Source organism: Solanum dulcamara, chromosome 1 (genome assembly GCF_947179165.1).
Source record: "Solanum dulcamara chromosome 1, daSolDulc1.2, whole genome shotgun sequence".
NCBI lineage: Eukaryota > Viridiplantae > Streptophyta > Magnoliopsida > Solanales > Solanaceae > Solanum > Solanum dulcamara.
Window position 1 is genome coordinate 49,645,219 of NC_077237.1, and position 15,984 is coordinate 49,661,202.

A 15,984-nucleotide genomic window follows, 5' to 3' on the forward strand; every position below is an offset into this window, starting at 1 on the left:
CATAACCCACGTATTTGAAAAATTAAAACTACCCTCAACTCCATCACTCTTCTTATAAAGTTAAAAATCTATTATTTCCAACGAATCCAATAATTTCTATTTTCTTATTTACACTCCATTATTATCCCAAATAGAATTTAGTTTTTTTATCCTTTTTTTTCTTTATTGTGTTGCATAGATTTTTGTTTTGGTCTTGTTTTATACCTTTTGTTGGTGTGAATTATTTGATGAATTCTAATGCATGAAATTAGTACCTGCAGGATGTTACAAATCTAGCGTCAACTCTTCGCAAAAATATTCTATGATCTTTGCTTCAACAATACTCTAATGATTTATTCTTGAAAATCCTACAAAGGTATTATATTTGAAACTTTACCATTACTGCATATGTTTTCTTTTATTAATTTATAGACTTTTTATTGTTTACAAAGTTAGTTTTTATAGCTCTGTTGAACTTTATCATTATGTTTTATTTGGTTACCCTTATCCTTCTATTTGTCTTATCAACTTCTTATAAATAGTTGAATTTAATACTATTAAGTCGCAAAATTTTATTTATTGGATATAAATATGTTTTTATTCTCACGTTAATTGATAAATACATTTAAAAAGAGTTGTTTGAAAACTATTCATTCTTAAATCAGGAGATAATGCGTGACTCAACATGACACTCAAAATTGTTCTCTTAATGGAGAAATCTCTGCTAATTCAGAAGTTATTATAATAGAAAACGCTGAAGCGATACGATAATTAGAAATTTATAGCGTTATTAAGAATCAATTTATAACTTATAATCTTAATAGACCATTTCCAACATTGTCTAATCTAAATGTTTAGCATTATGTAGAAAATAAAAATATATATATATATATATATTGGCAAAAACGTGAAAATATAAAGAACAAGGAAGAACAACAATATTTAATGTGGTTCGGATCAGAATGATTCTACGTCCATCAGAGAACAACTGTCTTTATATTAACAAAGAAAGGAGAGAGGTCCCAAATACAACTAAGAAAATTATTTTATCAATTTTTTACATGTATTTTGCAAATGCCTTAGAATATGAGAAGACAAGAGAGAAATGTTTTTGAGGTATGTTTCAAATGAATCAAGAGCTACCTATTTATAAGAATAAATTCTTGAACTTGATGTCATCCATGACATCACATTATGTCAAGATGTTAAAGTTTACCAAACTTTCACCTACCAAGTTTATCAAACTTTCACCTACCAAGTTGCTACATTAAGACTATCTAGAATCCTGTCAATTTTAACAAATCTCCACCTCAGCAAGATTCTCCATTTTCAACTTTCTTTCAGCAACTTTTGATTGTGTATTCAACCTCAACTCTTTCAATCTCCACCATGGTTTGTGTTCTGAGCATTCGTATGAACAACTCCGGTCAAAACTTCTAAGCTTACTGGGCAATCCCGTTGTAAGAAACAAGAAGAATCAAACCTTTGTTGAACACACTAGCTCCACCTAGTAGCTGTTCTCCCAGAGTTTGCATCAGTTGATGCATACTCCCGCCAAGTCCTTGCAGTGTGAAAACTTGGCAAGCGGGACTATCTTAGTCAGCATGTCTGCACCGCTATCATCTGTGATAACGTTCTCGACCTTGATAGCTCCCTCTTCAATGGCATCTCGAATGAAATAGAATTTGATATCAATATGTTTGGTGCGCTTATGAAATCTTTGATTTTTAATCAAATGAATAGAACTTTGACTATCACATCTTAGAGTTGATTCCAGTTGAACCAAACTCAATTCTGCCACCAAATCTTTCAACCAGATAGCTTTTTTCACTGCCTCTATTGTTGACAAAGAGATAATCGATTGTAAAGTCGATTTCCAACTAACGACACTGGCAACGAGAGCAAAGATGTGTCCAGTTGTGGACCTTCTTTTATTAAGATCCCCTGCATAGTCAGAATCTACATAATCGAGAACTAAAATGCCTTCACTTTTTTGAAAGGTTAGACCAACATCAGAAGCTCCTTTAAGATTTCTCAGTATCCACTTGATAGCTTTTCAATTCCTTTTTCCTGGATTGGCCATGTACCTACTTATCACACTTATAGATTGAGCAATATCTGAATGTGTGCACACCATAGCATACATAATGCTACCAACTGCGCTAGCATAAAGAACTTTTGACATATGCTCCATCTCATCCCTAGACTGAGGTGTTTGTAACTCTAAAAGCTTAAAATGAGAAGCTAACGGTATACTTACAGGTTTCCTTATCTGCATATTGAATCTCTCAAGAACCTTTTCGATGTACCTCTTTTGAGAAAGATGTACAATACAATCTTCTCTTGAAATCTCCATTCCAAGATTTGTTTTGCAACTCCCAAATCCTTCATATCAAATTCCTTACTCAACAGTTTCTTTAAAATATTTATATCTACGATGTTGTTAGCAGCAATAAGCATATCATCAACATACAACAGTAAATAAATTATAGAGTTACTAGATATTTTCTTGTGATGCACACAGCTATCAAATGCACTCCTTGAGAATTCATGTGTAGTCATGAATGCATCAAACCGTTTGTACCACTGTCTAGGGGATTGCTTCAAACCATACAAAGACTTCTTCAGTTGACATATATGATCTTCTTTTGCTTCAGCTAGAAAACCTTCAGGCTGTTATATATAGATTGTCTCTTCTAGATCACCGTATAAGAAAATAGTTTTGACATCAAGCTATTGAAGCTCCAAATCAAATTGTGCAACCAATGCTAGTAGCATGCGAATTGAGCAAGCAATCTCGCCTTGAACCTAGCATCTTCCACTTCTGAAATACCTTCTTTCTTTCTGTAGATCCATTTGCATCCAACTATCTTCTTCCCCTTTGGCCTTTCAACTAAGACCCATGTCTCATTTTTGTGAAGAGTCTCCATATTTTCCATCATGGCTAACCGCCATTGTGCATCATCTTTGCAAGAAGTTTCTTCAATATACGAAGAGGGCTCGTGGTTTTTAATCTCTTCTTTTGTAGCTACAAATATGTTTGCAATGAGATTTGCTTGCTCTATTAGATGTTTCGGTTTCCGTATCTTCCTTCTGTCCCTTCCCTTCGCAATTGTGTTAGGTTCATTGACAGCATATTCTTCAAGATCTACATCTTTTGACTCATCAACTTGAGTTTTTTGATCTTTTTCCTTGGTATGCTTTACCGGTAGCTTAACCTTGCTCATTGTTCTTGTTTCTTGATAACTCCACAGAAACTTTACAAGGATCAAATACAGAGGATTCATCAAAGACAACATCTCTACTAACTATAAATTTAAGTAAAGATAAATACCAAAGTTTGTACCCTTTTACTCCATCTACATACCCTACGAATATAGCCTTTTTAACCCTTGGTTCAAGCTTTTCTTCATTAACATGAAAATAAGCAAGACACCCAAATATTCACAGGTATGAATAGTTAGAGGGCTCACTTGACCATACTTCATTCAAAGTTTTAAACTCAATCGTTGATGCTAGAGATCGATTGACAATATGAGAAGCAGTGTGAACTGCTTCAGCCCAAAACACTTTAGACATTTTGGCTTGTAAAGGCATACAATGAGCCTTCTCAAGAAGAGTTTTGTTCATTCTCTCGGCAACTCTATTCTATTGTGGTGTGTGCCTGACCGACTTATGTCTTGCAATCCCATGAACCTTGCAGAAATTATTGAACTCTTCACTGTAAAACTCCAAGCCATTATCTGTGCGAAGATACTTAATGTTTTTCTCCATTTGATTCTCAACCAAAATCTTCCATTACACACTCAAATCTTTCATGAAAAATTATCAATGAATGTGCGAAGATAACTCTTTCCTCCTTTCGATGGAAGATGAGAGGGACCTCATAAATCTAAATGGATGTAGTCTAGCACTCCTCTCGTCTTGTGCTTGCTAGTGCTGAAACTGACCTTCTTCTTCTTCTCTAAGTCGCAATGCTCACAAAATTCAAGTGTGCTAATCTTCTTACTATTTAAAAAGTTGCGTTTGCTCAACATCTCCAGTCCTTGTGTGCTCATATGACTTAGTCTCATGTGTCATAATCTTGCCTTGTCATTATCAGATAATTGCTGCACTGTAGATGCATTAACAGAGCCAACAATGGTGCTTTCTACTAGTGTGTAGAGGCCATACTCCAGCTTGGCCTTCATCATGACTAAAGAACCTTTAGCCACCTTCATTGTACCTCCCTCGCTCATGTACTTGTAGCCTTGATTATCTAGAGTACCTAGGGATATCAAATTCTTCTTCAGATCAAGAATATGAAGAACTTCTGTAGTAGTCCTCACGATTCCATCATGACAGCAAATCCAAATTGAACCAATGCCAACTATTTTACAAGTTGCATTATTGTCCATTACTACAGTTCCTCCATTTTTATCATAGCTGCCGAACCAATCTCTTTGGAATGTCATATGCAGAGTACAATCAGAGTCTAACACTCATTTATTGTCATAGACTCCACTATTGCATGATGTTGTTAGTATATATTCATCATCAGAATTATGTACCTACTCAACAATGGATGCACTCGCCTTTTCTTTGGACTTTGACATAGGACAATCTCGTTCAAAGTGTCCCTTCTTATGACAACCCCAACACTCCACATTCTTCTTGTTCACATGAGATTTTGATCTGTGCTTTGATTTACTCCTTCCCTGTTGGCTAGTATGACCTTTTACAAAGAGCCCACTAGCTTCATCATCTTTGTCTCCTACAAAATGCCTCCGCACATCACAAGAGTTAAGTGCTTGCCGCACTTGCTCAAGAGTGATAGGCGCCTTGCTATACATCATTGAATTTGCAATATCACAATATTTTGAAGTCAATGAAAATAACAAAGCACATGCAAGCGTCTCCTCATCCTTCTTAATTCCGACAATCTGTAAGTCCATCACAAATTTATTGAATGCATCTAGATGGTCTTGCAACAAAGTACCTGATTCCATCTTAACTGTGTGAAGACACTGTTGTAACAACATCCTTGATGTAATCGACCGGTCCTGGTAAAGCCTCTCCAGCCTATCCCATAACTGTTTATCCGTCTCATCGGTACTTGTACTTACTTCACAGAGCACGTTAGGTGCAAGGGATAGTTGGATTACAATCAATGCATCTTCTTCAATCTTTGCCTTGTCGAAAACCAATGTGTTATCGGAGTACTTTCCATCAATAGTATGGATTGAACCTTCCCTCCATAGTAACGACATTATTTAGATTTTTCAAATATTGAAGTTGTTGCGTCCACTAAATTTATCAATTGCAAACTTCATGAAACTCATTTATACTTGTTCTTCCTCTTCTACTACAAAGTATTTGGAAATACAGAAAATCAAAGTAATTCATTTCTGATCTGAAAGTTCAGACTGTGCTGCAATCACAAAGCATACTTAGACATAACCTTGGCTCTGATACCAATTGTTAGAGAAAATGTGAAAATATAAAGAAAATGGAAGAACAATAATATTTAACATGGTTCGGATCAGAATGATCCTACATCCACTAGAGAACAACTGCATTTATATTAATAAAGAAAGGGGAGAGATCCCAAATACAACTAAGAAAATTGCTCTATCAATTCTCTACTCTTCTAATGTATTTTTGCAAATGCCTTAGAATGTGAGAATACAAGAGAGAAATATTTTTTAGGTGTGTTTCTAATGAATCAAAAGCTACCTCTTTATAGGAATAAATTTCTGCACTTGATGTCATCCACGACATCACATTTTGTCAAGATGTCAAAGTTTACCAAACTTTTACCTATCAAGTTTATCAAACTTTCACCTACCAAGTTGCTACATTAAAACTATCTAGAATCTTGTCAATTTTAATAATAATATATATATATATATATATATATATATATATATATATATATAGGAGAGAAAGTGCCACACATCAGCACCACAAATAATCTAGAATTATTAGTTTTTTTTAAATCTAAATATCTATCTATATATAATTTGCAAAATTAATTTAAAATTTTGCAAACTTAACTATCCTTATAATTTCAAATTAGGCGGAACCTATCGATGACCTCCTAAAGTTGGCACCCACTTTCACTTAGACACCTCAACTAAACTTTGTTCATTTTAGACACCTCATGTAAGGTCCCAATGTGTCGTTTTGACACTTTTTTATAATCACCCAAATATCTAAAGTGTGTAATACACTTGCCGATGATGTATCAAAGTGGCAAATCAAACGAAGACACGTGGCGGAAAACTCTTTTTTTTTGGAAAAGCTTACTTTTTTTTTCTTTTATTGACGCTTGACACTATGTAACTAAAATTTTATTTATTATTGAAAATAATAATTTCTTAATTGAAAAAGAAAAGGCAACCCAACCCCCAGGTCGTCATTTTCTTCATTTCTCTGTATCTCTCTCTTCTATTTTTTTTGATTCTTTGCTATTTTATTTATTTTTATTGTTTCCAAATGCAAAAGAAAAGATTCATGAATCAACTTCTTCTTTTCCTACCATATTGGACTGCTTGTCATCATCGGACAACCCTACCATCACCATTTCTGTTAATATAATTTATTATTATAATAAAAAATATTTTTCATTCATAATTTCTATTTAGCACTTGGATCTATAATTTTTTATATATATAATTTATTATTATAAAAAAAAGTGAGCTCGTAGTAGCAATGAGGTTGGGGACGATGATGAGGGGTAGAACAAAATTCTATTTAATACAATTCACTTTATATTTGGTATTATCAAATCTATTTCACCATGGATGAAAAATGATAGCTAGAAAATGGAGACGAAGAAGAACAAGACAATATATATATATATATTTAAAAAAAAATGCTCTTCACGCGCTTAAAATGGGTGCAGAACACATAATTGTGCCAAGTCAGCACAAAATGTCAAAATGACACATCGGGACCTTACTTGAGATGTCTAAAATGAACAAAGCTTAATTGAGGTATCTAAGTGAAAGTTGGTGTCAACTTTAGAAAGCCACCGATGAATTTCGCATTCAAATTAACATTATGATATGAGGATAGTTTCTCTCCCGCATGATCACACAGAATACTCCCATTACTTATACATACGGTTACATTGATCTTATATACTTTATGTTTTGAATTAACTGATTTTGAGTTTTCTTTTGCTTATATTGTTGTATATGTTATTTCAACTATATCCAATTCTGAATTTTATAATTTGAAGGTTTTCTATTACTATATTTTATGGTTTAATTGGAGGAAAGGTGTCATAAGGCTAAACCGGAGAAGAATCTCTCATATGTACGTAGAGGCACACAAAGAGCAACAAAGAAGGGGAAGTATGCGTTCATAATCTATATTCAAAGCACAAAATCTGAATCAATACATCATGTTAAGTACATATTCTAAGTGAAATCATCACGTTAACTGCATCAAGGTTATTAACACTTTTCTATGTTGCTTCTCATGAGTATGTAATTTTTGGAGGCTTATATAATATAAATATATGTCTTTATTATAAGTTATGGTTATATACTTGGCACATTTTATCATAAATAATCAATATATACAATAAGCAAGACTTAGTTTGGGTCATTTTTGATATTTTTCTATAAAGCATTTTTCATTTTACTCAAAAATATTAAATTGATCGTACGTCATATCGGCCTACTCTTGCAAGTAGGTAATCACACTATCTACTATTTTATGATGATATTTTTCTTTAGTTTATGTGCTGGCATTTATTAAATTTTGTGGTTTACTACACTTTTTAAGGTTTCTTATGTTGAATTTTTTTTTTTTTAAGGGAACAGACCCTACACGAGGCTCCCACCTCTCGTGCACAGTCAGGGGTTGAGCAGCACCCCCAAGCCTTAACATAAATAAGCAAAATAAAAATACAAGGAGGGGGACATAAACCTTACCTCCGATCCTATGTTGATTCATAAGTCGGCTAACCTATTAAGGTCAGCTAACTCATCCCCGATACAAAAGAGAGGCTAACTATAACTAGAAAGCAGTAAACCTATGAGAGGACTCCTCCCGGTACAAATCGACTAGGAAAGCATAAATGAGGGAGACTCTCTCCTTCCATGAGAAAAGAGAGAGTAACCTACACTATTCCTATTCAACTATGCTACGTATCAGACTAGCTAAATTGAAGAAGAAAAAAGTATAGAAACTTCTATCTCGCATGGGATGGGAAAATTCTTTTCATCTTTGCCCGTTTTAGTCTTGTCATACCAACTAAGTCCAAGGAAATATGCAACAACATCAATATAAGGATGAGTAGTTAAGGAGGATGAAAGGATAGGAAGTAAATGGAGCTATAGCAGCTAGTAGCCTTGGGGTTGTTGTTGAGGATCATGAAAGATAGAGTAGTTGTGTCTCTCTGACTTGAGCAGCTGATTGGATGTGCACCATTGTGTGCCTTGCATTTTGCATAGTTCCAGTGCTGTCGAAGCTGATCAGGGGTGTACCTGCACATCCACACATGAACCAAGAAGGAAAGAATGCATCTGGTATGCATGGAGAGGTGATGGGAGTAGGTGAGGCCCTTGCTTGTGTGGCTGTTGTCTCCCTTTGTCTGAGACTTTGTGTACCTGCACAACCAAGCAACCAAAGAGCCAAACAAGTATGGGAGGTGTGATGGCTGTTGCAAACCTGCAGGCAGCTTCTTGATACAAGTAGCCAAGGAAGGTTGCTGCATTCCTGTAACCAGCTCCTTATTGCCTCTCCCAACAAGCAAATCTGGAAGCTGATGTATGAAGTAGTAATGACTTGTAGTTGCTCATTGAGTGCTGCAAATTGTTGGTACAGATATTGGATGCTGATGGCTGCTGGTGCTTTGAGAACCCAAGCATTCTCAACTTTGAAGTTGTAGTTGGGGTGCACAAAAGCTGTTGCAGGTGTTGAGACCAGGAACCTGGTATGTAGTAGTGTTGCTGTGATGATGAGGTCCAAGTAAGCCAAGTAGTTGTCTCCCTTAGTGTGAGGATTTATGGACCTGCACAGACAAACAAAACTAACAAACCACACAACCAAACAAATCTGCAAACTACTGTAACTAGTACTATTAACTAGTAGTTGTTTCTTATGTGCCTGCACATAATAAGTAAAGGAGCAATGAGCTTCAGGAGTTTTGGGATGCAAAGGGTCTACTTCAGGTGTTGCAGTGAGGGAATTGGCTTGAGTGGAGAGCTGATGTGTTGGTGAAGTCCTAGCTTGTAAGGTTTCTATCTCTATGTTGATGCCTTTTATTTGCCAAGGTTCCCTATCAGGTGTTGTACTTACACAAAAACCATCAAAGAAAAATGAACAACCAACCAGACAGAAAAACCAGGATGGGCCTTGTGTAGCAGTCTTGGAGTTTCTATTTGGTTTGGTGGTTGTATCTTTGATGTCCTCCATGTAGTTGTTGTTAATGCATATTGATGCAGCACTCCAGCAACCTGTAACAATACAACAAACAAACAAAAGCAAGAAAGAACTTGCACAAGCTAGCAAAAAGGAAAGGACCTCTAATAGTGTTTTGGAGCCTGTTTGCTTTTTCAAGATCGCTCGCCTAACGTCTTCAATTATCCGATTGAGCTGAAACTCCTTGAGACTTGCACAAACATGCTTTTCTTTTGTCCTGCAAGATTTTGAGGCATTTTGCACAGGTTGGAACTTCCAAATAGCAAAATGCTCCCTCTTTAGGCTTAAGACAACTGACTTTTTCAAGGTCGCTCGCCTAACGTCTCCAATTATTCGTTTGAGATGAGACTTCTTGGGTCTTGCTCCTATAGTATTTGTTGCAGTCCTGCAAATTTTGGAGACCTTGGTGCAGGTCCACATGGTCCAAATCACTCTGCACATCATACTCTGCTGCATTTTGGTCATAGTCTGCTGCAGGTCCTTGGGTATCTCCTTGTTACTTCCATAGTAGAGGGGGTTAAGATGCTTGTTGTTGCAAGCTACTCCCAAGAGTAGACCCTTCCTTATGATCAGGATCAGCTCTTCAGAGTACCTACACAAGATAGACAAACAAAAGGAGAAATCCCATTGCTGATTCCTGTGCTGCATCTCTACAGCATTCTTATGTTGTTGTTGCTGCATCTCTGTAATGTAGTTGCTGCTGCTGTAGCATCTACATGTGATGTTGTTGATATGCTGGTGCAAGAACTTCAAACTCAGCTGCTGCAACTCCAACCCCAGGCTCAAAGTAGCATTAAACCTGCACAATGAGACACACAACAGAAAGCAATAATAGAACCAGAGTTTCCTTTTTGATTGCTGTTGAATAGAGTTCCATGTGGTGGATGTTGTGTTGCTGGTTTGGACAGTTATTGCTATGGATTGTTGTATGCTATTGTATTGCTGGTTGACATTTTCCATGTCTGCAACTACCTGCAAAAAGAAAAGGACAAGAGAAGAGAAGATAGCTACTCTATCCCTTATCTCTAGTGGTATGGTAATTATTCTAGGAAAGCAGTAAACTAGGGAGACTCTCCCTTTTACAATGGTCCTGGATATCATTATATATATCAGCTAGTATTAGAAAAGTGTGAATAAATGTACTTGAATGGAAACTAACACTAGAGCATGATTAGTGATATCCTTCAAGGTGGTTGGTGGATCTTCTTCATCTTTGTTCTCCTAAAGCTAGCCATGCCATCTTTGTCCATTTTGTAATATCCCTTGGTCTCTCTTGGAAGTTGTTGAAAGCTGTAGTAGTGTTGTGTATGGTCCTTCATGTGGCTTTCTTTTGAGAGTGTATCTGCAGGGAAATTAGCTTCCCTAAAGATATGTCTGTAGTGGAAGCTTTCCATCTTGCTAATCAATAACTGCAGCTCAGTGAGATAGGTGTGAATATTCCATGGTGGTTTCATCTCCTGTTTGAGCCGCTTGATCAGTAGCTCAGAGTCTACTTCCAGGGCTACCCTACTGTGGCCATGTTGTAGACACCATTGAATACCAATAAAAGCTGCTTGTACTTCAGCTTGGTTATTAGAACCAAAGCCTAGTGGAGATGGAAATGCATATATCAGCACTCCATTATGGTCCCTAAGAATGCCCCCTGCCCCTATCTTTCCTGGATTGTTAAGGACACTCCCATCTGTGTTGAGCTTGATCATTGTAGGTTATGGTTTAGTCCAACATACTTTGGTTATTCTCAACTCATGTTGGCTTTTTTCAACCATGGTAACCAAATCTGCCCACTTACTTGGCAAATCAATATATGGATACACAGTAGAGATAAGCATATATAGATCTTTGGATATTGAGAATATTACTCTAGTAGCATTGGACTTCTTGCCTCCATACTTGCATGCACATCTATTCTTCCATAGATTCCAGCACACAAAAATGGAGATGGCTTGCATTACTAACTTATGAAGCTCATTGTTAGTTTTGATTAGCCACCACCTCATCAATAGGTTTTTTAGAGGAGTGTTGCTGTGTTGTAGACCCCAGTACCCTGAGAAGTGCTTCCAAATATGTTGTGCAAAGTAGCCTGAAACAAGGATATGGTCTACATCATCAAGACCTGCTCTATAGCAGCAAGAGCATGCAGCAGGCTCCTGTCCAAAGGCCACAATTCTGTCATTTGTGGGTAGCTTAAGTCTGAAAGCTCTCCACAAAAGAAAAGAGACCTTGAAAGGAATGCTATTGTGCCATATGTTGCTGTTAGTGAGAGATATTGTCTTTTTCTTTCTTACTAACTCCCAAGCTGATGCACAAGTGAAATTACCATAAGAGTTAGGCTTCCAGATGTCTTGATCCTGCATATTTGGAATATAGATGATGGGAGTGCTGATAATTTTGCACACCAGCTGAGGTGGTGCATGTTTCCTTACTTCCTCTACATTCCATCTTCCATTCTCCATTAGTTCAAAGACAATAGTGTTATTCAATCTAGAGAGACTTTCATTGTGGTAAGCTAATGGACCTACCCCTAGCCAATCATCCCACCAAAAGCTGCTTGTTCCAGACTTGATTCTCCATTGTATATGAGGCTCAATATCTCTTTTATTTCTCATCATGTGCTTCCACATGAGGGACTGTCCTGTGTTCCACTTCTTTATGACTGGATGAGCCCTTTGGCAGTATTTTGCTTTAAGGAATTCCCCCATAGTGTCTTCTTTGATCTGAAAGTCCACCACTGTTTATATTGGAAGGATAAGCACACATCCTCTAATTTTTTAACACCTATACCACCCTCCTCATAAGGATAACTGAGAGTATCCCAAGAGGCCCAGTGATATTTTCTTCTTTCAGTTTCCTATCCCCAAAAGAAGTCAGCAATTAGTCTTTTGATTTGATTCATGGTGGTCTTGGTAGGACTGATAGTTGACAGCAGGTGTATAGGAATGGATTGCAACACTGATTTCACCAAGGTGACTCTACCTCCATAGCTTAACATTTTAGTCTGCCATCTGTCACGACCCAAAAACTGAGGTCATGATGGCACACATCTCAAAACCCAATCTGATGTGTAACCCTAAAAATAAAACTCATACAAGACTCCAAAAGGGGAAAGTGATGCCACGATTTAAATAAAAGGAAAAGAAAAAAAAACAATGAAGAAATTATCCCAAAACCTGGTGTCATAAGTATAAAGAGCATCTAATACAAGGTTCGAATCTGAAGATACAACATAAGTCTTTGAATGATACAAAAGACTGAAAAATAAAGATAGACTAGTGACGATCCGAATTCTGGGACCTCACCACTAATTTGAGAATACACAATCCGCTAGAATATTAACTGCCACGTGGGGTACCCCGACTAGTATCTGCATCAAAAAGGGACACAGAAGTAGGGATGAGTACAATTCACATGTACTCAGTAGGTTTTAGCTGACTGAGTATAAGGAATTAATCAAACCTATGAAATAAACTAAGGAACGCTTCCACCTGCATACAGAAAAGTCCCACTTCGGCATCGATGCCGCCAGTTTATATATATAGTGGCACGAGTAAAGTAAACCCATAATAACAACTCATAATCACAATTAATTGAATAATTCAAGCAACACAAATATCAATGCAATGCAATGCAATATGATAATGCAATGATGTGGTGGTACGGTGGAATCAAGACTGTCGCACAGCCTGTCGTATACACCTGCTGAGCTGTGCTACCAAGCAGGACCCATGGGGGTCTCGCAGACCATATACCTTAATCACAATATCTCATTATCCTTGCCACCTCCTCGTGGTCAAGGGATCATAATGCATCCACTACCCTGCCGGAAAACTGCCTCGGTAAGGGACTCAAGATACAAAGGTTGGGATCACAATGTATCCACTACCCTGCCGGAAACCTGCCTCGGTCAGGGACTCAAGATACAAAGGTTGGGATCACAATGCATCCACTACCCTACCGGAAAACTGCCTCGGTCAGGGACTCAAGATACAAAGGTTTAAAGGTGTTTCATTTTCTTTCTCAAAAAGAATTTCCATATTTCTCAACTTCCCATGTTTCATGATATGATGAATGAGGATGAATGCATCAAAACACATATGCATGGAAGTAATAATCAACTCACATGTGGTATAAGGTTCAAAGTTCTCAAAACTTAACCTACATATGATATTCACCCTCAATAAATAGTGACGGGAAGAACACACTTTCATTTAAATATTCACCCCTTTCTCAACAATATTTCAATACTCAAGTATGCTCAAAACCCCCAACCCAATCTCTCAGGCGGCATCACAAGTCAAATAATATACTCAAGCCTCTCTCTTAGGCAAATCATAATTCACATGCTCTCAAAGCAAATAAGATAACAGATAAGGCCCCCACACGGGCTATGTAATACAAATAAACCCCGTCACGGCAACACATTAATAAATAAGCCTCCACACGGACATCACAATATATATAACATTCTCAACTCATACTACAACCCCATCCCAAAGTCTATAACATATGAATGACTAATTACCCCATCTCAATCTCAAAGAAAGATAGCCAAACCTACCTCAATTGCCGAAGCCGCACTCGAATACCTCCACTGGACAAGCAACTCTCGAATTCAGCACCCGGAATGACAACCCACTATCAACAATGAAACATACACGTCACAAGGAGTCCAATGACACCCATATTGATAGGTTTCGGAACCGGGGGTAAAATGGTCCAAAAATTAACTATTTTCGAAAAGGGTCAAATCTGGAAATTTATTGAACAATCCCATTCTATTGGTAATAAGGAACTCATGGTTGAAAAACCCATAAAAATAGAGCTCAAAACGAGTTGGAAATCACAATTTTCCTTAAATTCGGATTAGGGAAGAAACAAAGATTTTTGGGGTTTGAAACTAAAATTTAAGAGTTAAAATCGTCAAAAACTTAATGAAAAAGGAAGGTTTTAGGTCAAAAATCACTTACCCAACACTTTGCCTCAAAAATCTCTTCTCAAATCACCTCAAGGAGTTCAAGAACTCAAACAAATGATGAAAAATATTGAAATGGGAAGAAAGGGGCATTTTCTGCCCAAAAGGTTACTGTTCACGCGTGTTACTGTTCACGCATGTTACTGTTCACGCGTGTTTTATACAAATTTTCGAAAATCACCCTCAAGGTCATTACATTATCCACCACTAAAAAGGATGTTCGTCCTCGAACATAAGATAAAATAAAGTACCTGGGGTCTCAAAAAGCTGAGGGTACCGAGCCTGCATATCAGACTTTAACTCCCAAGTCGCCTCCTCAGCAGGCCGATGCTGCCACTGCACCTTGACCGAAGCGACCTCCTTGGTCCTGAGTCTACGAAGCCGCCTATCTAGAATAACTGTCGGCTCCTCCTCATAAGTCAAATTCGGACTCAACTCTAGCGCATCATAAGAAATCACATGAGACTCATCCAGTATGTACTTGCGAAGCATGGAAACATGAAACACCGGATGGACAGCTGACAATTTAGGGGGTAAGGCCAACTTATACGCCACTCCACCTACTCTCCTCAGGATTTCAAACGGGCCAACAAACCTTGGGCTAAGCTTGCCCTTCTTTCCGAACCTCATCACACCCTTCATGGGCGATATTTTAAGCTACACGCAATCACCCACCATGAACTCTAAGGGACGAACCCTCCTATCAGCATAACTCTTCTGACGACTCTGAGCTGTCAATAGTCGACCCTGAATCAAACGTACCCGCTCCACAGCATCCCTAAGTAAGTCAGTATCCAATGCATCAACCGCAATAGAATCAAACCATCCAATGGGTGATCGACACCTACGACCATACAATGCCTCAAATGGTGCCATTTGAATGCTGGAGTGATAACTGTTATTATAGGCAAACTCTGCTAAGGGCAAGTGTTGGTCCCATCGGGCACCAAAATCAATCACACAGGCCCTAAGCATATCCTCCAACACCTGAATAGTCCGCTCGGACTGACCATCGGTTTGGGGATGAAATGCTAAACTCATCTCTAGCCGCGTACCCAAACCACGCTGTAATGCCTTCCAAAAGTGAGAGGTGAACACTGAACCCCGATCCGATACAATAGAGATAGGCACCCCATGCAGCCTAACAATCTCATGAAGATAGATCCTAGCTAACTGATCCGCATTGTAGCTAGTCTTCACCGGAAGTAAATGGGCTGATTTGGTCAATCGATCCACAATCACCCAGACAGAGTCATACTTACCCAATGCCATGGGTAATCCAGACACGAAGTCCATAGTGATACGCTCCCATTTCCACTAAGGAATGGGCATCCTTTGCATAGGACCACTCGATTTCTGATGCTCATACTTCACTTGTTGGCAATTTAAACACTTAGCCACAAAATCAATAATGTCTCTCTTCATGCCACACCACTAATAGTGTTGTTTCAAGTCATGAAACATCTTTGCCACTCCCGAGTGAATCGAATACTTGGAACAATGAGCCTCCTCCAATATCATACGTACCCATTCACTAACCTTGGGCACACAAATGCGACCATTAATCCTCAAAACTCCTTCCGAATCAAGAGAGGCTGATTTTGCTTCACCACTTAACA